At 43.9% G+C, this 21,310-nt stretch overlaps 1 protein-coding gene across 1 annotated transcript in view; it reads left to right on the forward strand.

Moving 5' to 3' along the window:
• The first annotated feature begins 452 nt into the window (after window positions 1-452).
• The window catches only part of FRYL (FRY like transcription coactivator), a 188,963-nt gene continuing 168,105 nt past the window's right edge, over window positions 453-21,310 (forward strand). The window contains exons 1-2 of the mRNA XM_075422025.1: window positions 453-569; window positions 14,267-14,472. The gene's annotated coding sequence lies outside the window, so the exon portion shown is untranslated. The remainder of the gene's footprint in view (window positions 570-14,266; window positions 14,473-21,310) is intronic.

A 21,310-nucleotide genomic window follows, 5' to 3' on the forward strand; every position in this document is an offset into this window, starting at 1 on the left:
CCGTTTTATTCCCGCTTTAGTCCCGTTTTATTCCCGGCCTTGCCAGCGGTTTTTACCGACAACGGCCGGTCCCGCTCCCACCGCGGGCGCAGGGGCTCGGGGGCGGGACATCGCCTCAGAGCGCTCCCGCCGACGGGCTGGCCGGCACGAGGAACTGACTGCCATCTCGGCCAATCGCAGCCGCAGGAAGCTGGCGGGCGCCGCCAATCGGAGGCTCGGCTCCCTCCTCCCCCCACCCCGAGGCTTTGCCATTGGCCGAGGCGTCAGGCGGCCGCGGGGGAGGGGCCGGGAGGGCGGGCTGGAAGCTGGGCAGCCAACGGGGAGGGGGCGCGGGGGCGGGTCCCGCTTGAGTGCCGTGCGCCTTCCCCAATGAGCGCCGGTTCCTGGTGGGGCTGCGCGTGCCAATGGGGAGGCGCGGGGGGCGGGGCGGGAGGGACGAGCCGGGCCGTCGAGTTACCGGAGGGGAGAGGCGGCGGCGGGATAAAGCCGGCGGCGGGAGCCGCGCTGAAGGGCATCGTTCGCTGCGCTGAGGCCCTGGCGGGAGGCAGCGCTGCCGCCGGCGGGGATAGGTGAGGCGGCGGCGGTTGTGGCTGAGGGGATGTGAGGGGCGCCCCGCTCTGAGGGGAACGGAGCGCGCGGCCCCGCTCTGAGGGAACGGAGCGCGTGGCCCCGCCGCTTTGTTGGGGGGGGGCGGGGGGCTGGCGGGCGCCTCACGGTCGGGCCGGGGCTCCGGGCCTCCCGCGCTCCGTCTCCTCTCGCCTTTCCTTCCCGGCCCCGCCCGCGCAGCCGGCCCGGCCTTCCCCTCCCGCATGGCTCCGGTCGTCCCCCGCGGCGGCGGGGTCGGGCAGCACCCCCCTCCCTCTTCCTTCCCCCCCCCCCTTCCCGCCGTGGGGCCCGGGAATGGCGGGACGGAGCGGGGCAGGGTGGCACGGAGCCTGGGCTTTGTTCCCGGCCCCGCCCCGCCGCTGCCGGGGGGTGCCCGGGTCCGGCGGAGGGACGCGCGGCCCGGCCCGCTGCGGGCGGAGGGCGAGACTCGCTGTAAAATCCTTTCAAATCGTCGAAGTTAGGTGGGGGTGCGCCCTTCGCCCTGGAAGAGCCGCTTCACGGCCTCACGCAGACCTTACCGGTGCGGCTGTAGGTATGGAGGGGGCTTAATTAGTTCCCCCCCTCCACTTTCGGGGGTATCCTTCCAGTATTTTGGGGATGTGATGATTTTTGTTGGCTGTAGCGACTCTCAGCTGCTCAGTCAACGGTTCAGTTTGTGTCTCAACCAGAAATCGCTGGGCTGGCAGTCCGGCATAGCTCCAGGTAAAACATCCGAAGGAATCAGGGGGGAAAACGTGTGTGTGGGGGGAAAGCCCCAAAAAACCAAACCCAAGCAGTCGCTCATAGTGAAGGAATTGCAAAAGCAGTTTGCAGCGGGTCCAGAGGAGGGCCACCAAGATGATCCGAGGGCTGGAGCACCTCTCCTCCGAGGACAGGCTGAGGGAGTTGGGGCTGTTCAGCCTGGAGAAGAGAAGGCTCTGGGGTGACCTTAGAGCAGCTGCCAGTGCCTGAAGGGGCCAACAGGAAGGATGGAGAGGGGCTTTTCACAAGGGTGTGCAGTGATAGGACAAGGGGGAACGGCTCTAAACTAACAGAGGGCAGATTTAGATCAGATTTTAGGAAGAAATTCTTCCCCATGAGGGTGGTGAAACACTGGCCCAGGCTGCCCAGAGAAGCTGTGGCTGCCCCCTCCCTGGCAGTGGTCAAGGCCAGGCTGGATGGAGCTCTGAGCACCCCGGGCTGGTGGAAGATGTCCCTGCTGATGGCAGGGGGGTTGGAACCAGGTGAGCTTCAAGGTCCCTTCCAACCCAAACCATTTAGCGATTCTATAATAGAGCTTTAAGGAATAGTAAGACTGTCTGGAGATGAGGTAGCAAGAGGGTGACCTGGACTTCCTTCGGGATTACAAATCTAAAACGTGCCTTAGGAAAGAGATGCACTAAAGCAGAAAGCAAGTTTTTCTTTACTCTTAGGTGTGCTGCACATCTCCTAAGCTTGGACTTCGTGAGGTGAGAAGGGCTTAGATGGTAAGCCACCTTCGTGTAAATGCCAACTAGGAGAAAGGTGTTTCTGAGTTACTGATGCAGTAGGTGAAGAGACAGTCACGTGGGCAGGAGCAAGCAATATGGAGCATGTAGAGCGCTGTGATAAAGAGGGCGATTTTCTGATTGTGGGTTGAGCACGGAGTGAAACTAGCTGTAGTTACTTCAGAAGTATTTCCTCGATGTGTTGTTTCCTGAGTGGGCTGTTTCAGTCTCTGTGCTGCTGTGTTACTGTCGTGCTGAGGACGTGCCCCGAGTGCTTCAGAATCTCGGTGGAAGATTGTTGAGCAAGCGCTGGGAAACCACACACACCGATTCTTATCTTGTGACGCTATCGCAGGACGGAAACAAACCCCTGGGTGAAAATTGTGTTGCAGGTTTTAGTAAGTCAAGTGTTTAAAGATGAGAGCGACGTCCTCTCTGTCAAAACCTTCCTGTATCTGTGGTTTGTAGAGGCCTTGAGTTAGTGGTACTTCATGGTGATTGCTGTCAGGAGGTTACTGACTTCCCTGGGCGAATTGCTGCTGTGACTGGCTCCTTATTTATATTCCAAAATGGATTTGGTTAAAGCCTGTGCTGACTTCTTCTCTCTGGAAGTGGTTTCCTTGGAGCAGAGTGCTGATATATTGCTTTGGGATGTTGTAGAAAACTGTTGCTGAGCTGCATTTCAAAAGAAAAGTTGTTTAATTCTTCTGTGGGGTTAGTTAAGGTAAAGTTGAAATACTCAACTAATTCTGTTTCTGTTTGGCTGGCCTGGGCAAACCAAAGCACGGCGCTGGCTGGCTCTCATGTAATCGCTGTGTACCTTTTGGGGAGGGAAGTTGGAGGGTTGTAGGGCTGTTCTGGTTTTCATGTTACTGTATTAACACTTTCTACCATCATCCTGCTGGCCCTCAACAGCTCAAGAGTGGTCCTCGAGTTTTTTTTTCCCCACTGTGAGTGTTTGTCTTTAATTTTGGGGGGTAAAATTAATTGGTATGCTGAAAGATTTTGCAAATACAACTCGGAACACGCTGTCTGTGTTTACTTTTTTTCTAAGAACTTAAGAAGATTATAATTACCCCCTCTCCCAGTGGCTATGCATCAAGGAAAACAACTTGCAAAACAGTGTGTTCCACGTCAGGAGTTGCCTGTTTTATATCTAGTTTTCTATTTCAGGGAGTTTTATCTTGGTGACCTTGTTTAGTGATGGCTACTTCATTATTGCCCAAAGGACTAAATGACAGTTTTATTATTGTTTGGGTTTTTTTTGTTTGAGTTCTGTAAGAGGCATGTAGGCAAACTTTACACTTCAGTGGACTCACATAGTCCAGAACATGGATATATAGTGTGCTCCCTCTGGCTTAGAGAGCTGGGAGCTTTTAGCAGTTTTTGTCTGTATTTAAGGCATAGCTTAACAGAAACCATAGGTGTCCTGCAAAAATAGTGTGAGAGGAAAGTGCTACACAGACAGATGAGTTATGGGAGTTACTGTGAGAAAAATAGGGGTAATAGTTCAGGGTTTGTGACCCCAGAAGTGTAGCTACTGGCCTGCCTTCCCTTCCCGGTAGGAAATGCTATGTGGTTGATCCGTCAGCGGGAGGGCAGCTGGCCTAGTGCACAGCCTGGCTGTGATTTACCGCTTGGTGCTGCTTCTGCATGCTCACACCCAAACAACTTTGAACTTCTATGACTTTTGTATCTGCAGTAATCCTCCCAGGAGTGACTGTGGGCTGGGGAAGAAGTGCTGCAGTGTTAGAAAGTTTTAGGATTCAGTGTTATGCTTGTCGAAAACCTAGTGAACTCCAGTAATAGATGTTAGCCAGACTGACTCAGCTGGGGTTGCTTCTGCCTTTTTTTTTTTCAATTGATTAAAACAGCAGTTCTTTCTACTATTTAGCTCACTTATCCTTGGTGTTTCACAGTTAATTCTCTGAGTATCTGTGCACTGCCATGTAGCTCTGTCTCTTCTAAGGCTTGTGTTGTCCTTCCTTCCCTCCCCTCCCCCAAAGCTGTTAAATCTCTAATTCCCTCTGACATGAACACCTCCCAGGAAGAGCAACAGAATACAGTCTGAGATAGCAAGTGTCCAGTACTGGAAAGAAATAAATCCCCTCAAGCTAGCTGAACAGCAGCAGTGTCCGCTCTTGATGTGGCTTCAGTTTTGAGGGATTTTTGTGTTTATCCCTTGTTTTTTTCTAGTGATTTACATTTGTGTGCAAAAATGGAAGAGGAATAAATATTGAAAAACAAACAAACTTCTAAAGTTGAGTTTGAGGTTCTCTGAAATGTCTAAATATTTTGTCTGACACAATGGCCTAGTGCCCAGGAGCTGTTACTGTAAGCTCTGGGGTTTTAACAGTTTGTTCTTTACATGGGTATTCTTGCCCTGGTCGATATGGGCAATGTGAATTGTTTTTTTGCTCTTAGTTATGATAGACAAAGCTGATCCACATGGAGTTTGTGCAGATCTCCGCATGGGAACACCTTTCGGTTGCTGTCCCAGCCGCTGCGTTAGCAGGTGGTCTGGGCTGGTGTAAGTCAACTGTACTTTTTCAGAGCAGGGGCTGGGTTAGTCTAACATAGCTGGCTTTTCAGCAGAGTCTGCAGCAGGAGGCTTGGGACTGTTGACATGCATGCTTTAGCGGTGCTGCTGGTCACTTTGGAGTTTGTGGGGTGACCTACTTTCTTCTTTCTCCTTGTTTTGCAGAAAATGGGAGAAGACTCCTGGCTTGGACCTTCTTCTCTCCTCTTTTCTTCTTCGATTCTTAACTGAAGTTACATGAGATGATGATAGTAATAAAAACAAGCTTTGTGTGTTTTCTCATCTAACTGTTGGAAGACCGTTTCAGAATTAAATAACTGATACTTGGGAGTATTTTTAACTTTCAGGTTGTATGCTAATAGCAGTTTGTCAGTGGCAGTTGTCAACATTATTTTTCAACTTAAATAGCGATTCTTCCTTTGTAATGTCTTTTTTCAATTACCTTCGGTGCATTTCTGGAGAGTAATAGTGTAATTTTGCTAAACCGACTCTCTCTTGTTCGGGTGAGATGTTTGCTGGTCACCTCATCATCCTGAAATCCCATTGTTGCCCTCTTTCAGATACGAATTAGTCTTTAGCATGCATTGCCCAGAGTTTTGTGATGCATTCCAGAGATGGTTTTGGTGGGACTTCATAGAGGTCTTTCAATGCTCCAGCAGAAATAGGTTGCTGGTAAAGCTTAGGATCCTGTTTTCTTTCCTCTGTCCTCTCAAGGTTTCTCTGCTCTGTCGTTGAAAGCTGCAACTTATAACAAAAATTTACTACTGAAGTATGTTATGTTAGATGGGAGGATAAGCTAGAGGCTAAATACAGCATTGATAAGTGTCACTGTTGCCAACAGTCCTTAGCCTACGGTAGTTCAGCTCATGGTGGGAGCGATGTTAGTCGTACTCGTGCCAAAAGTATCCAAGGAACTCTAAGATACCCCTAGCAATGGGCGAATAAACAAGGGAGAAGAGTGGGAAGAAAAACTGGCTGCTGTTTTTAGAGGCAAGAATGTGCTGAAAAGATCCTTGTGAGACTGTGGGTAAGACCAAGACCTGCTCTGCAATACTCAAAGCTGCTTGTTTAGCCTTTCGGGGAAGACTTACAGCTGTCGGTCTTTCACTACTTGTCTCGGACAGCAATGGTGTGGGTTTTGCCAGCCCTGTGCAGTGAAGTTTATTTGTTTAGAGCAACTGAATATGATGTTGGATGTGTTTGTAAAATAAGAGCTGGGGAGAGTGGTGGAAACTCCAAATACAGATAATTTGTTGTACTTGGTCCAAAAGATAAGGCGCTAGTAATTCAATGTGGGAGACTGTTAAAAGAGAATAAAAGTGTAATTTGTTTTGGAAAAAAAAGTGAGGTAATGTCTATACCATAAAGCTTGAGAATGTTATGATAAAACCAAGTCTCGGGATTTAACATTTGAAGTTGATACTGCAAAGATTGACTTTATTTCTCCAGTGACATTGCCCAGTTTTGCAAAATGGGGACTTGGAATTAAAGTAGACCTGATCAAAGACTGATTCTCTCTGTAGACAAGTTACCATGAAAGACAGGTTGAAGTGTTGCTAGGCATTTTTGTGTGTCTTGCATGGGAATAGTCCTTATCAATGCCACTGCTGTTCTTATGCTAGGTCAGAAGGAACTGTTAGGGTTGTGTCTGTGGCAACTGAACACTTTGAAATTGGTTCCATTTAAGATCATGAAAATTCTGTCTAGGTAATCTGCCAGTAATGCTGATCATGTTAAAGATCGCTGTAAACAAAACTGATAACATTTCTAGCTCTGCAGACATCATCCAAAAAAGATGTCGTCCAACAAGCTGAAGAATTGTTGTCTGGTGCAGAACTTACTGCCTGTTTATTCCCTGGGGTAGGGCGATGAGTGATGGCTGGTGCTGTTGAGTGACCCAGGGAGCTCCTGGGTACCCCACCTCAGCTCGTGAAGAGAAAGGGGTTGGGAATGAGTGCCCTTGGTCTCAGGAGGAGTGGCCCTGACACCTTCACTCAGGTACAGCAAACCTGTTTCTCTGTTTCCTGTAGAGACAGAGACTGAGGAGATCCTGCCCCGTTCCCCCTGTTCCTTCAGATTAGACCTCACCTCTGCTGCCTCACTTGAACCTGCTTGGTGGTAGACGTTGCGTACAAAACCAGGAGTCAGAGATTTTTCTTCAGATGAAGTTGATACGTATGTTTGTGTGTGTATACATATATTTACATGTACCCACCTGCAGAATTAATGGGTGAATAGCTACAGAATAGCTGGTACAGGTGAGAAGTGGTGGATAGCAAGCGTGGGAACAGAAAGCTAGTAGATACAAGCATAAAATGAATAGAACAAGCTTTTGGGGGATGAATGTGAGGGTCTTCCTCCTGTTGTACACGTTTCTCTAACACCTTTGTATACTTCTGGACCTTCGCTGTACTAGGGTAAAAGTGAACCTGATTTAAAAATGTTTAAGAACTCTTCTCTTACTGTATGTCAGGATCAGCCTTTGATATTATAGTCTTGTTATTTAGCATCTGTAAAGAAGCCACCAGGTAGGCACAGATAATGCTTTTATTTCTGTGGTGGGGAGGGTAAATTGTGTGCAACTGATTTGATCCAGTTTGAAGCCCAACCTTGTATCTCCTGGGAGGATATCTAAAGAAGGTGCTGTGTAATGCGTCCTGTGTCATGCTGTAGTGCAGGTTATTGTTCTTTTGACAGGTATTTTTAATTTAAGAATAATAGTTCTGTTTTCAAGTATTTCCTAGCTCCTATAATTTTTTGTTAGCTTTTATTGCGTGCTCCCTTAAAACCATATCTAGTATATAAAGCTCTCAAATATGACTATATAGTTGAAAGGTATGAAATCTTTGTGACTCTAGTCAGAGTGGTACGGGTGTTCTAAGTTTAATTGGCATATGGTAGTGACACAAGTCCTCAAAAGATGTTTTGAATATGAAAACTAGTGTGCATTTGTTTGAGTACGATGCATGGTGCCTAGAAACAAGAAGAGTATTTCAACTGCTTGTCTGTTTGTCTTATTGTCCTGCTGGAGAATGCATACTGGCCTCCTTTGGGCTTCTGTGAAACAGCAAGTTCACATCTCGGCCTGTGTCAGTACAGATGCAATGAGCTCTTCAGGCTGAGTGCTCTTTAAGAAAAAAAAAATGGGTAGAGATGGCCTTCAAGTGCAACAAAGTCCTCACTCCGATCGCTGTTTCCGTTGGTACTACTGGCTTCCACGTAGTATTTGTATTGAGTTTCCAGAGGCCAGAGAGTATTGCTCTAGATTGGGATATATCAATTTAAGCATGTTTTTCTGCAACTGCTTGGGTGGGTAAGAAGTCTGCTGTTATACTTCAACATTGTCTGGTCAGCATATTTGGAGAATTGCTGGCATTTTATGTATAAGACCTGAGTTTAACCTCTTCTGCAGTTGCTTTGGGGGGAGGGAGTGGGGGAAAGCGGCTGCCTACTTTGTTCAAGGGAGTCAAGTGGCTTTTGTGTGGTTTTGTTTGTTTGTTGGGGTGGTTTTTAATTTAAATCCATACAGACTTTGGTACTGAATGTGCATAAAGTTCATGTTGGTTCATCCTAATGGTATGTAATAGCTAAATAAAAATTTTATTGCCATGTATTTTTCTTTCCCTTTGCAGAAGCACAGTAATACAACTGGTCAGTGATTTAATAGTTTTAGGAACTTTTTAAGAAAGAGAATGTATTTTTAGCTTGAACAGTCTGTTAAGGGAGGAGAAGTAGTACATAAGCTGTTGATTTTTCATTCACTAGTTCCAAGTGCTTGACCCCTGCTGGATGTTGATCTACAAAAGCTCATTGAATCGAAAAGAATTGTTGGTTTTGGTTTGAGATACTTTCAAAAGTACGAAATTGCCAAAAGCAGTTTGAAGGTGTGATACCAGCTCTTGTTCTTTGGATTAAATTTAGCTTCATGCTTATAGACTGATCTTCAGCTTGCAATTTTTTTTGTAGAAAGGCAAAAAGGAGTTTAGTTTCTAGAGCCTTTGGGTGTTTTCTGCTTTTTCCCCATTGTTGCTAGAGTGGTGGCAGTGCAGAGGTCAGAACCAGAGGCTTCTTGCCTACTGCATGCTGATGCACGTTCTCGCTTTTTCCTGCTGCTGAAGCCTTGTTAATGTAGATACGGTCAAGGGTGGTGATCAGTGGCTGCGAGCAGGAGCCACTGCCATTCTGGGATGCCCTGTTCTGTTTTATGGGTGCAGGCAGCAGCGCGGCTGCTGCTGTCGGGGTCTGCTGTTTCCCCTCCCCAGCGTGTATGGAGTGCGATGGAACAAGTGGTGGTGAATGTCTAGGTGATGTCAGATTAGGCAAGCTGGAGTCTCCGCATTACTTCCCTTTGAAGTGCTCGTGTGTAATATTTAAAAACTTGTGCTGGCACGGACTTGGCTGTAGCTGTTTTCCTGGTGGAAGCAACATCTGTTTGAGGTGGTCTCAATGTACGGATTGCTTATAACCTCTGGTGCTAGCAGAGGAGGACTGTAATTTCTTGGTCTTCTGCAGATTGAACACTCTTATCTTGCAGTGTCTTGAAAAGCAGCACAGAAATATGTGTCTCATAGCTAGTCCCAATTTATAGTTTGTATAGTAGAAAATAACAAAGGTCACTTTTTGGGGCCCAAAATAAAATCATTGGTTCTGTAGGACAGCTGAAGAAACAGTCCTCTAAATCAAGAATCAGAAAACAGCAAGGGTAAAGATGGGAGGCAGAGGGCATTGACACCAAGGGCAAGTGTAGCTGAGCAAGTCGTGCATTGCTCTGGTTTCTGAAGGCAGTGGGTTCCTTGGGCTGTGGCACTAGTAAAGGCAATTTTTGTTAAGAGGCTGAGCTGAGAGACTGGAAAGGTCTTGTGCCTAGATGGAAATATGCACTGTGCTCTGCTAAAAACACGGTTTGAGTTCTTGCGTATTTCAAATACTCTGAAGTGAGATTCCAAAAGACAAAAGGTTATAACCAAAATTTAAAGAACAGGCAGATTTTGTGGCACTGGGCCAATGAACGTGATTGGTGATTCACGGACTCTTCCTTATTCCCTGTTCCTGCTACCTAAGGAAAGGAGAATGCAAATACACAATTTTAAATTTCAGTTATCATGGCTGAGTTCTTACACATTTGGCAGCAAGCCCTCCTCTGAAGTTTATCTTGCAAGTCCTTCCCAACTACGGAAGGGGATTATATGTGAGTCTTTTCGACTGAAGTTTGTCAGTTTGTAAATGGAGAGCTATTTATAATTCTTATGAAGAGAAAGTGTTGAACCAATGTAACAAACGTAGTTCTTGGGTGCGGAAGTTTGGCTGTGTTCCAAAGTTCTGGTATGACCAAGATGTGCATCCTTTTCTTCCTTTCTCATGATCCCCCGTAGGTGATCTTGATCTGCCTCGTGAGTGTTAGCTCACTTCTGCATCAGTTACGTAGGAGCTGAACCTAGTTTCTTGCCTATGATCTGTACAGTTGCAATATCTGTATTTAACAAAGCCCCCGAAAGACTTGCTCTTTGCACTGGGGACCCATGCTTCTCTCCTGCTTGTGACTTTGTGCTTCCCAGTAGTTAATTCAGCAGCAGCCGCCCAGCCTCTCTGGCTGTGTGGATTGTGGTGTGGAATAAAGGCTGTGTTTCAGTAAGGAGGTGGTTGGGGTGAAATTGGGCAAGCACTGCATGACCACCGTATTCTTGACAGCATTGAATAACACTCGGTTCATCACATAACAGTTTTTAGTTTGTGGTGTTGGTTATTGTTATAGATTTGTTAATTTATTGACACATCTAAATTTTTTACAAGGAGGAAAAGAACCACATTATTACAAAAAAATCTTCTGTTAAGACAAAGTGTGCCAAGCTTCAGTAGAGGGGAAGGGGACAGATTTGGATATTGGCAACCTGGAAAGTTTCATTCCCAGTTTTTATTCTTATAACACGCAGTCTCATGGGGTAGTTAGCTTAGGAATGGCTTCTGCAATAGTCAGGTGCTCTCAAACTCTTTGGTTTTTTTGGGTTTTTTTGGTTTTTTTTTTTTGTTTCCTGTCCTTTGTGGTACAGGCACTAATACCGCTCATTTGGGGGAAGGCAAGCATTAAGCTGGGCGCAGGCTGGCTGTACAGGCTGTTGCTGAAGATAAGGGTGGGAGAAGGGGGGAACTGGGCAGCCCCTGGCAATCTCAGCCCACCTGAAGCATCTCCCAGTGCTGTAGTGGAGAAATCGCTTAACTGGTGTGTAACAGGGAAGTCTTATATGTGGTCTATGTATGTATGGTCAATACATGTATAATGAATCTCAGTTATAGTCATCATGGGGTCTCTTTCTTTCCACCAGTGACCACGGTGCCATGCTGTAAATGTTTGCCCCTAAACTGGTTTATTAGCAGCTTCTTGTAATTTGTAAAATGATGTCGTAAAAACTAATAGAATTCATCTTTATCTTTATTCTCCCTTTGTAAAAGCCAACACATAGTGTATTGAAGCCTGCATAGGATTTATAGCATGGGAAAATGCTACTTCTAGCAGTTAGTTAAAACTGTTAGAATTTCTTTCTTCTGAACTGTCCTCCATTAAGTCTTTTGGGCCAGAAATTATAAAAAGGCCCGAATTTGGTGTGTTGTATGCATCTTCTTAACTGCAGATGCTGACACTTTGATTTCCTGCAACGTTAGTTTTAATCCCCCTTTCCTGAAGTTTCTGGAAGTGGTCTTCTGTGCCACCTCTCCCCTACTTAGCAATGGCAAAGTGCGCTGTGTTGGAGCATCGAATTGCTGCACAAAAGGTAGAGTTTAGTTCAGTCTTGCATAGCAGCCAATGTTATAGCAGCTACTCTGTGGATATAATACATCAACTTGAAAATAGCTGAGATAAAAATTCTCTTTTAAACACCCCCCAAAAGAAGGTTCACCAGGTAAGAGTTATATATGCTGTTACTTGGGCAGGTTTGAAGCTGGCTGGGTTTTTAGCTGTGTTTTCAAATTCAATATGTTAGAGGAGTTCTAAATCTTTTTTAGGTATGAAAACTTAGAAGTAGTAGCAGTGCCCTCTGAATTTTTTTTTTTTAAACCTTATGATAGCTAACCTCCTGTACTTTGGGGTTTATTATGTAGTTTTGTCATGTTCTGCTTCTTTGCTTTTTCATGATATTTCATAGGGGTGAATCCCAAACACCGCATCTCCTCCTGTGTGATACCTTTGACTTAAAATCTGATAAAGTATAGTTACATTTTAACTTGCAGTTGTAGGCTGCCGTTAGGAAATGAAGCCCAATGAACTTCCTTCCAGCAATACGCTGCAGTTACCGTAAGCCTTGGTCACATCCGTTGGAGACTTTCGACCTCACTGCTACCTGGACCGATACCTCTTTCCCCTGTAGTCAGGCTTAATCTGATCAGATTGATTCTGCAGGATACCTTAGGTTGTGTTAGGCTACAGGTCCAGTTATACCTGAAGCTCTGGGCAGCAGCTGCAGTCTGAAGTTTGTTATTGCTCAGTGTGTGCCACCGAAAAGCTTGAACACCTCAAATGAGATTTCCTGTGCCTCCTGCCCTCGGGGCTCTTTCCAGACGCTCTGCCAGCTGAACTGACACGTCAGTATCTCCTTGTGAAGCTTGGACAGTCAGGTTAGTTATCAGCTTACCAATACTTCCTTGGCTATTGGCTCTTGTCTCGGGGCGGGGAGCAGAGACTGAGTCTGGCGTGGTGAAGAGTGAAGATGAGTGAGCAGCACCGACTGGGTTTGGATGCGTTTGCTCTGGACGCAGGGAGAAGGGAAGCCTCGAAGCAGAACGAATTGTGTATCTGTGAACGGATGTTTCGCTTGAAAGGCAGCTAAAATGTCAGTATATGCCAAGGTGGATTTCTGTCTGGATATTCTTTCTGTTTTATGGAGACTAATATGGCATGGGCTTGATTTCCTGCAAGGGCTGTTCATGGTTTGTGTAACTGGGGAGGCGTTAAAGGACAGCCCACTTCCAAACTGGAGTGGACGGAAGGTTCACAGAATCACAGACTGGTCGGGGTTGGCAGGGCCCTCTGTGGGTCACCCAGCCCAACCCCCTGCCCAAGCAGGGTCACCTAGAGCAGGCTGCGCAGGACCTTGTCCAGGTGGGGTCTTGAATATCTCCAGAGAAGGAGACTCCACAGCCTCCCTGGGCAGCCTGGGCCAGGGCTCCGTCACCCTCAGAGAGAAGAAGTTCTTCATGTTCAGACGGAACAAGGTTTTGCATGAGTTAATTAAGACTACTTTTTCCCTTTCCAAAAAAAGAAGAGGGGGGGGAAAAAAAGCAAACAATGCAGTTTAATCACGTAGGCAGGATGAAATGCCACCCATCTCTGCTGCGTAGAAAACAGTGTTTGCTTGCCCTAATTGTCTAAAAGAGGATAAAGTGGTGCTGGTTTGATGTACTATGCTGTCAAAGGTACACACTACAGAAAGCAGCTGACACTTTTATTAGAGTTGCAATTTAGCAGGCAAAAATCAGTGTTAGAATTTTATCTGTCTTTATATGCTTCCCTTTATAACTGGTCAAGTCTTTAAAAAACTTGACTTGGTTTTTCAAGGAATTACGTAGTGTGTTCCCGGTTTATATCTAAACATCAGCTTGCTCCCTATTTCCAAAAGCTTATGTAATATTCCTGATTATCTCCAAGTCTTGCTTTTAAACTCCTTTTTTTACCTCTTAATCTTCAGGATGTGGCTTTTTACTTTTCGATTGCACTTGCTGTGTGGGTCTGTCATTTGTATTTTTGGAAATGCTAATTAAGAGGTACAACAAACTGTACATAAAAGAATTGATGATGGTTGTATGGTTCACACAGCCCTAAAGGAAATTAATACATTCACGTTGTGTCGGAGCACAAATACAGTCATTTTGGGTGTACGAGTCTTTTTACGTACCTGCAATTTTTCAGGCTGTGGCTTGAAAAAAAACCCAACCTTTTTTTTTCTTTTTCCACACAAAGTAGAGGATCAGCAGTGGATTGCTGCTGCACGTTGAGACTTGAGTTGTTAGAAGTGCTTGATCTGCCTCCGGGGTAAAATTAAAAATACTGAAGTGCTTTTGCTGTAGTTTGGCTGTAGAGAAGAACAAAACCCAACTCTGCCGCTTGGGCAAGTTGTGACAAGTACACGAGCTGAGTACAGGCTGCTGTTGTGAAGGAATCTCCAGAAGTTCTCATGGCTCTGCTACGGAGACACAGCTGAAGTGCTGTTTGTTTCTTTTTCTGACCACATCCTCCCACTAACCAAGCAGGGGGGGAAAAAAAAACCAGCAAAAAATGGAAAAGAAATAAAAGGACTAGTATGAAAAATTTGACTGTGTGACTTGTTTGGGAGTGATTGCATATATGATTAACAAAGTGTGTTCGTAATTAAAGTACAGCTAAAACACTACATAACAAATGGATGCACATAAAATATGCTGAGTGTGGGAAGCTAGATTTTATTTTGGTGTCAATTTTGATTTCTCTCATGGAAGCAAAAAAATCATTAAGAATCATTAGCTTCTGAGCAGAACAGCAATTCTGAAGACACCTGTAACATATTTTTACCCTTTATGACTTTTCAATGAAAATCAGAATTCTAGAGCTTTTGGCAAATGTCGACATCTCCATTGAGTAAGCTTCTAATGGTTTGACTTTTTTTTTTTTCTCTCACTTTCTCTTCAGCATTTTATACTTCGTTTGCCTGGCTGTGTTTGGAGACCTTTTCCTGGTATTTGGCTGCACACCAGCTGACTCGTAGCTGTTCCCATCTTTGCCTTCTCTCACGTCTCTAAGCACACGTTGGACTTGGGGAACAATGTCTTGATGGATCCATCCTAAGCGTGATGTGCTAACGGCTCTCGAGGGTGGTTAACAATGGCTTCTAAGTGGTAAGACCTTTCTCACAATTCTGTCATGAAGACGTTTTCATGCATCTATTTTTTTTTCCTTTTGCATAGGTCTTTGTTCTCTATATTGTACTATTAACACATTTCGAATTACTACTTCAGATATTGGGTATCTGAATAGAGGGTTTTTATGCTATATTAAATCAAGTAGGAACGTTTGATTTCGTGTGATGTAGTAACTGTTTGTGGCCATAAGTGAATGTCTCAGGAAGAGGTTAAGAACGGGGCTAGCAGCCTCCCATCTTCCAGTCACCTGCAGCTCGGCCACTCCCTGAGCCAGATTTGGCTCCCGTATCTTTACTAATCATCAAACTGTACATTCAGTAATTCTCTCGAGTGGTTTCTGTGTGTTCAATAACTTTCTCAAGTTGTCTTTCGCGAACTGCTGCGCTCGGTGTGAACCCAACTTGGTGCCAGCGGCGTGGGGCTGCGGGCGTCGGAGCTCTGCCCTCTGCTGGATGAGGCCAGGCAGTGCAGCTCGTTAGCGAAGGCAGGCACAGTTCCTTATTAGATGCCCTTACCGCTCTGCATGCGAGGATTCTATCAGCAGTAAATAGGTAGACCCTTATTGCTGTCAAGCACAGGGCAATTGTGGATAAAGCACTTCTGGGCTGAAACGTGTGTAATTAATCCCAGTTCCAAACTGTCCCTCAAAAATAACGCAATGTACTGCTTCCCTGGAGTCAAGCAGAAAAACTGATAGGCGGTGCTTCCTTTCAGCTCTGAGAACAGGGAGTGTGTTGGTGTGACAGGAGGGAAATGCTGCTTCTGCAGTATTTGCTGTGTGGACTTGTGTATTCAAGACATTCTATATTATGTATTCTGTGATATTACTTCATGGAATGTAATAGAATATTCTGCGTTCTATTATTAACTGATTATCATTAATTATAAATTGTATAATATTTTCAGTGTAGCTTTCGCTTTCCTTTATTGTCTTGTGTATTCTTCACAGGAGAAGTGTACTCTAAAATAGAATTTGAATGTGTTGTAAGTTCTGCCATTGGATCATCTCCAGTGTATCGTGTCCCTGTTTGGCTCTGTCACCGGCTTTTGTTTCTAGTTACAGAACATGCTGACTTGCTTCACTGTCTTTTGTTAGAATTTTATACCGTAATTATTTCTGTTCTGATGTCTGTTCTCTTTCTCTCATAAGATAATAAATCTGTTGCTGCAGAAGCTTACCTTGAACGTCCATTTCTGTCTGTTGTTCAAGGAAAGCAAATACACTTTTTAGCATTAGAGTAGGAACTCCAGATCCATCTTTTAAACAGAAAGAGGCAGAGGACTTGAGGACATGAGTATAATTTTTTTACTGGAAGTTGTTATCTTGTAGGTGCTTATCATGCTTTGGACAACTCTAGTTCTACCTCACTTTAAAAGGTTTTAATGATTATGTGTGTTTCTACATTTCTATATGGTTTGCATAGAAAACGTGCTCCAGTGACAAACCTTGAGAGTTCAGGGTTGAATTGTGTAGGTTTTCCTCATTGGAAGCAAGGCTGTTCAGTGCTGATCTAGTTCTTGGAGTACTTCTCAGTAGTTGTTGTGTTTTCTATATTTACTGCTAGATGTTTGAAAAGCGATTGGGTAGTAGGTTTAAAAAAAACACACTTAGCATTGGGTCCTTAGATTTTTGTATCTGTTGCCTGTCTTCAGTATTAAAAACTCCTGTGTTGTGCGTAGGTGTAAATACGCGTGGGTTTTTTTACTTCAGCAAAAGGTAAAGACAAGTCATCTGAATCTCTTCCTGTCAGTGAATGCAGAGTGTGTCTTATCTCAGGTGCTTTCCTTGCAAAATGTGAGAAGGAAAAATAATATATGGCTGGAAGAATGTGCCAGCTGCCATTCTTCTTCTGTGTTACTAGTTTACTCCTTGGAGTCGGTTCCCTGGTCATCGGACCTGGCTGCTCAGGGCTTGATCCAGCAGGTCTCAAAGCTCTCGTGGTGAAGACTACGTGATCTCTCTGAAAACTTGTCTGGAGGATCTGTTCTGCTGAAAAGCTTGTTTCTGCCTGCAAATGCAATTACTAAACAGCATTCAGAGCAATTAATGTACCTGCTCATACATTACAAGTGTTTTTGCAAGTGTGGCACTGAAGCTTGGTTAAGGGTTTTTTCCAGTGCAATTAAGGAAATAAGGGATCGTCAAGAGGAAGAAAGGTTTGGGTGTTTTTTTTTTATAATTTTTCCTCTTCCTAAATAATCATTTAGGATTAAAGCAGTACTTGGTAGTCACTACCCTGCTGAGCGGTTTCATTAGCTGTTTCTATATGATCTGTAAGACAGATATTGGGGAAAGAAATTGAAACACTTAAGTTCTTTTTTTTATTACAAAGTTTCTATTAAGATGTGTTTTGTATTTTATATAGCTCAGTGGACTTCACCAACTTTTAATAAGGGCTTTTGTGGGCTTTCTTCAGTCCCTTCTGCTTCCTTTGAACATTAGTTCTCACTGCTGCCCGACCAGAGGTGTGTTTCTGCTGAAGAGCTTTGCAGACCACGCTTACGCGCAGTGACAAACGGCTTGCAGAATGCCTCACACCGATGCCTCGCGTTGTTCAAGTGCTGTGGAACGTCTGAGACACATCTGCAAGAAAACAGAAGATTAAAATGCTAGTGGGGACACAAAAGAGCGGCTCCATCTGAGGAGTGGGATAGCTGTGTGTCAGACTAGGGGGAAAACACTGTTGAACCTGTCTTGTAGGGTTTTACTTCTCCAGCATTCTGGGGATTTTGTGCTGCTCGTGTCTGGGTCAGGATTTGTGGGTTTTGGTTTTTTTTACTTGGCAACATCTAACACTTATAAAATTCCTGATTTCAACCTTTTGTAAAGCATTTTCTTTTTGAGCTGACTTTCTCTCGTGGAGAACAACTGTGTGTCTTTATAGTGAATGATAATTTTTAGTTTCATTAAGATTTCTTTATGACCGTGTATTTGTTTTAATGTGATCTGCTTGTATATTGAACATAATATATGAAGCACTATCAGTGGTGTTCTTTAACACGTAAAATGAAATACATTGGGCCTTCAGAGGGGCTTGAACTGTTGTGGCTTTAGAAGTCTGCTTATGCATCAGTAAGAAGATGGTGGGCGAAAAGCCTTGTGTCTGCCTGCTAACTTTGATCTTGGTTAACTTTGCATTATTACATCTCTGAAATTTATTTCTATACAGCTATCTGTATGCATATGTATCTTAAAATCTTATTTTTAACATTCTTTTTGGTCAGAAAACTATTTTACTATTAGTTGTGGAGATGCTGCTGTTCTCTGTGTGCAGCCAGCAACTGTTTGCTTGAAAAGAATTCACTTGGAGAGGTGCTTAATTTAAAAGAAACAGCAGCTTCTTTGTGAAGGTGTGGAGTACCTGCACAAGTTACAGTAAGGACTCTGTATTACAGTTTACATCTATGGTATGGAATGGAAAGCAGAGATCTTTAGGGAACTGGATAATGCCTATGCCTTGGCTAGTAGCTAATGAAAACACTGTGTATCTTTACACAAAACAAGTACTTTACTGAAATGCAGGAAGACAATGGTAGGCTGTTTTTCCGAGGTTGGATAAAACACAAGTGATGCTACTACTTGTGGTACCTCCTACATCGTGTCGGAGCTCTCCCACGGTAATTCTCGGCAAGTTCCCCAGCCCGATGTGGTGTAAGATGTCCTGCCTTGCTTGGCACACTCGGTGCACTGCCGCTCGCCCGGTTCTCACCTCTGTTCTCCTCTTCCTCGGGCTCCCAGATGGCTCGTGGTGTGCTGCAAGGCTTGCTTCTCCTGGAGACAGTGCAGTAACAGCAGCAGCAAGTCCCCGATGCTTGGATTTGAGGCGTACCTTAAAGGATGTAAGGGTTCAGGCTGATGCATACAGCAGAGCCAAGGAAGGAGTAAGTGTTGGGTGAGGAAAGAGGTCCTCTCTCTGTATGGTCAACTTACCTAATACGTGTAATTTTAATCATATTTCATTGGCTCTTCTGTGTGAATGATGAAAGATAAGCCTAGTGGGGACAGAATGGCAGTCTTGATGCCTCTGAGTATTTCCATTTGTAGATGGCATGCAACAATCGTCCTGTAAGCTGACTTCTGTGTGTTCAAAATTTGTGTTACATTGCTTCAGAGATTTTTTTTGTCTTCCTGTTTAGTGCACGTTAACTTGAAAAGAATGAAAATTTTTGAAAATTAGTTACTAAGAAGTAGAAAGCAGTGAAGTTCATTTTGTGCTATCTTAAAGAGGAAGGAATCCCAGCCTCTGAAACTTTTTTGGAAAAGAATCGTCCTGTCTTTCACTATGACAACTAGGAGTCTTTTGTTACTAGCCTGTTTAAAAAGCCCCAAGTGAGGAAAGGACGCAGGCCATCTGTAGTCTTTCTAGTCTAACCAGATGACTGGACCAGCAATTTTTCTTTTAAATAAAGGAATCCTCACCTTCCAGGGTGATCAAGTTCAGCGATGTCCTGAAATATCGATGGTTGCTTCTTTCTGTTTGTCAAAGGCAGGTATTTTTCTTGTCACTCCTGATAGGAGCAGTCTTTGCCTCTCCTCCAGAGAGATGTAATGCAGTGAGTCTTCTCCAAATCCCCGTAAGGGATTTTTGTCTTCAATTCTTTCACAGTACATGCTGATGTCACATATGCTGCTTCTGGTGTTAGAAATTAGAATAATCCACTTTAATCTGATGATATGTTAGTTAAATGTGCATGATTATTTTGTTTCAACCTGTACTTTTCAAGTCACCACTCATGACGTGTCTGTTCTGTAGATCTGTCTTAACTGATGGGACTTGGGAGGAACTACTACATCGAGGTGCTCTTTGAGCTGGTCTGTTGCCCCCAGGCCGCTGTCAGAATGCCACAGCAATGGAGCCTTGATTGCTGCCTTTAAAGAAGGTCTCTCCATCCAGCTTCTGATGCTGTACAGTTAGTGTGTGGTGTTTTGCTTCTGTTTGTTTTTTTAAAAAATGTATTTATTTATTTATGATGATCTCGTTTACTTTTCTGCAATTTCATAAACTTTGCTGTGATGCTGTGACTAATTTTAGTCAGCAGAACTGCATGGGTGTGCATAAATACATAAATATTGCATACAGGATATTAATGGAAGCTTTCTCTTGAAGGGCCCAACAATTTGTTGGTTTAGGTTCCTTCATCTTCCCAGGTATTTGGTTACTTAGAGACTCTGAGGTACTGAGAATCACTTATTCTAGCAGTGTGTTAGCAGCTGTGTTTTCTCATTTGCTAATAAGCCAAAATTGCTGGGTTTTAAACTTATTTTCTTCTCCCCTGCTTACTAGAAACATTTTTGGACCTTAATCAGACCTGTTTCACCTCAAGTGTGTTGTAGCTTTTCAAATAGGAAGAGTAAATGAGATTTCATCCAACATCTTGCACTGAAAGCTAGTATTTCCTCTCCTGTGCTCCAAGCCCTGAAACCAAAACTTTGCCAAACAAACATGAGTCTATTCTTTCCTGTCTAGAAATTATAAAAGTGCCAATTCCCTGCCCTTTTTTCTTTTTTTCCTTTTACAAATCAATATAGGCACTTAAAGTACCTTAGCTCTGCTGTTTGTGAACATCTATAGTATAGAAAGGATAGCTCTGTTTTCTGTTAAATACGAAGGACATTTTGCGCATATTTATCTGCTAATGCTGCCATTCTGGGGTTCCCAGAGGCCTGCTGGGAGCATCCTCTGCTGCATCGGATGGTCTGGTGGTTGGTACCAATTTTTTTCCCCCTCCTTGAGACAGGAGACAATTGAATGTTAACTAAAAAAACTTCTGCAGTGGAAAGACTAACCGTGAACATTCTATGTTTGTGTACAGAAAAACCTTGACTCCGTTTTAGGGTTACAAAATTTACAGACAATATTTGCTCTCAATTAATAGCTGGTAATAATCTCATGTACTATCTGAGAAGTTCCTTAAGTATCTTACTCTTCCACTGCCTGGAATTTAATATAATCATTACATGTCCATAATGGGTAAGGAAGGCATCTTGATCTGAGCAGGAATGCATTTATTTTCCTTCAGTACAGGTGCCAGTCTCTCTGTAGGCCATAAAATGTTGAAGACTTCAGCCCAGAGCACCTAGGACAACTCCACTGACTGTAAGAACTGATGGATCGGGCTGTTTTCTGTTTAAACCAAATTACGTAGTTACTGCAGCAGCAATTATTCTTTCTGATTATGTTCGGGTTATTAAGAGGAAACGCCTTCAAGTTAAGTAAAAAGAAGGGGTGAAACACCTATATTTCGCAGAAGAATTGGAGTGCTGTTGCTTTACACTAAAGGAAGCCTTTTGTTTAGGATTTAAAGAAGAAAACTATTATTTTAAAGCCTGAGCTTATATATTTCCACTAGAAAAATCTCATGACACTTAGAGATTATTATTTCTGTCTTTGAGATAGAAGAGATGAGAAGAGAGAAGTTTGAAAGTTACTGTCCCAGCACATCTGTAGGCAATCATACTTGATCACTAATCTTTTTCTGATAATAGTCTGAGAAAATAGGTGGTTTTAACTCCTGATAACCTGTAGCGAAGAGTAACCTTCTGAAGTCCCACAGATAGCATCTCTGTGTGAGAAACGATTTATGTTCCGCAGCTTGATTTAGCTACCCTTGGTGATGATCAAAGATGTAACTTAAGGAAACAAAGTTCTTATTTCTTCTGTGACTAATATTAATGTAAGGATGTTGAGCTCTCGTTGTACATCCTTCACTGGCACTGGGGTTTCGTTACTAGAACGAGCTCATGCTGTGAGATTTCTGTGTAGGAGGACTGTATAGGATATGAGGTTTAAAAATACATCGCTGCTCAGTTAAT

This window comes from Opisthocomus hoazin, chromosome 5 (genome assembly GCF_030867145.1).
Source record: "Opisthocomus hoazin isolate bOpiHoa1 chromosome 5, bOpiHoa1.hap1, whole genome shotgun sequence".
Lineage (NCBI taxonomy): Eukaryota > Metazoa > Chordata > Aves > Opisthocomiformes > Opisthocomidae > Opisthocomus > Opisthocomus hoazin.